Source organism: Gossypium arboreum, chromosome 6 (assembly GCF_025698485.1).
Source record: "Gossypium arboreum isolate Shixiya-1 chromosome 6, ASM2569848v2, whole genome shotgun sequence".
NCBI lineage: Eukaryota > Viridiplantae > Streptophyta > Magnoliopsida > Malvales > Malvaceae > Gossypium > Gossypium arboreum.
The window spans coordinates 114,225,648-114,227,998 of NC_069075.1; the positions used below are offsets into that span (position 1 = coordinate 114,225,648).

At 36.3% G+C, this 2,351-nt stretch overlaps 1 non-coding gene across 1 annotated transcript; it reads left to right on the plus strand.

Annotated features, from left to right (window-relative positions):
- The first annotated feature begins 671 nt into the window (after positions 1–671).
- LOC128294452 (small nucleolar RNA R71) lies at positions 672–777 on the plus strand. Its single transcript, XR_008284762.1, has one exon. It is a non-coding gene; the product is annotated as a small nucleolar RNA R71 (small nucleolar RNA).
- Positions 778–2,351: the final 1,574 nt, after the last annotated feature.

Below are 2,351 nucleotides of genomic sequence, written 5' to 3' on the forward strand. Positions count from 1 at the left end.
AAATCAATTTGACAAGCTGTCCAATCTGAGTTTCGAGCCCATGGATCGATGCTTGTTGATTTTTGAGTGTTGTCTCAGTATTTTGAAAATGAGTTTCTGACACCGAGATGAATTTGGTTAGCATCTCCTCAAGGTTCGGCTTCTTTTCTTGCTGGTAAGGTGGTTGTTGAAAACTCGGAGGATGTTGTGGCCTTTGATTTCCTTGACCGCCCCACAAGAAATTGGGATGGTTCCTCCAACCTGCATTATAAGTGTTACTATATGGGTTATTTTGGGATCTAGAGTTATTGTTACCCATATATTGGACTTGTTCCTCCTTGATGCTAGGGTTGAAGGGTTGATATTTTGTGCACGCTCCTCCTCCATTCGAATCACGCCTCATCACTGGATGTTCCTGAGTAGAACCACACAAACAATCAATCTTTTTATTTAAGAGTTCTACTTGGTTAGATAGTATAGTAACCGCGTCGAGGTTGAAAACACCGGTTTCTTTCGTCAGTTTTGTTCTCATAACTTGCCACTGATAGTTATTCAGTGACATCTCCTCAATAAACTTGTAAGCCCCCTGAGGTGTTTTATTATTGATTGTTCCTCTAGCAGCTACATCAATCATCTGTCGAGTCGAAGGATTCAGGCCATTATGGAACGTTTGAACCTGTAGCCAAAGTGGTAATCCATGGTGAGGGAACCTTCTCAAAAGGTCCTTATATCTCTCTCATGCATCGTAGAGTGTTTCTAAATCCATCTACACAAAAGAAGAGATATCATTACGTAATTTGGCTATTTTAGTCGATGGAAAATATTTTAATAAAATTTTTTCGGTCATTTGTTCCCATGTAGTGATTGACCCTCGTGGTAATGAGTTCAACCACTGTTTAGCCTTATTCCTTAACAAAAAGGGAAACAACCGAAGATGGATGGCGTCATTAGAAATGCCATTAATTTTAACGGTATCACAAAATTCTAGGAAATTTTCTAAGTGAGCGTTGGGATCCTCGTCCTGCAAACCATCAAACTGAACAAATTGTTGTATCATTTGAATTTTATTAGGTTTCAGTTCAAAATTATTTGCAGGAATAGCAGGTTTCACTATACTTGAGTCAGTTCCTGTTAAATGGGGTTTAGCATAATCATACATAGTGCGCGGAGCAGGATTCTGATTAACAACAATCGCAGGAGGTAGAGGATTTTCTTAGTTTTCAGCCATCTCCTCGGTTGGGGTTTGAATATCATCCTCTTGCTCGTTCTCTATGTATCTTAAGCTTCGCCTTATTTCTCTTTGGTTTCTGCGAACTGTATGATCGATCTCACTATCAAAAAGTAATGGTCTTGACGGGTCTCTTCTAGTCATAAACTATAAGAACCTATCAGAAAAAAGGAAAAAGAAGAATTAGTAATAAAAATTAGAAATAAATTTAAATTGCAGTAAAAGTAAATGGCTAAAGTAATAAAAATCGAGTGTTCCTAATATCTTAGTTCCCCAGCAACGACGCCAAAAACTTGATACGTAATATTCGTGACAGGTTTTAAATATTTATAATGAATCGTTCTTGAAACTAACTATTATCACGATAAAGGCAAGTGTACTTATCAAATAGTAGTATAGCTTTAGCGAGACCAGATTGTCGAACCCAAAGGAACTAAAAGTACTAGTAATGACTGTCTTTTTATTATCTGGCCTCAGAATAATGGGGTTTGTTTTAACTAAGTAATTAACTAAACTAAGAATTCAAAGAAACTAGAATTGGGGAATTACTTTTGGAAAAACGATTGAATTAAGAGAATACCTAAGGAAAAATCCACCTAGACTTTACTTGTTATTTGACTTTGAATCAGACGATTTATTCATTTGACTTGATTTGTAGAAATCCATAAGTTATATTATTATCCCTCACGAAACTAACAACATCTAACCCTAGGTTGAATAATTGAAATCTCTTTCTAATTAACTCCCTAGGGTTGCATTAACTTGATCTATGGATCCCCTTATTAGGTTTCACCCTAATCCGTCAAAATCTTGTGACCCTATCTCTAGGCGCTCAATCAACTCCGCTTAATTATGACAAATGTACTCTTAGACAGGGTCTATTCCTCCTCTGAATAAGAGCTTAACTTGAATCAATATCCTGGAATATCAAAACAAGAATTAAGAACAAGTCAAATATTATCATACAATTCAGATAATATTAACAAGATCTGTCTTAGGTTTCATTCCCCTTAGGTATTTAGGGGTTATAGTTCATAACTAAAAAGGTAAGCATCCCAGAAGAATAATGAATACAAAACATAAAGAAAAACCCAAAACTCCTGAAGGCAAATTGAGGGGAGGTCTTCAGTCTTGATGATGAATC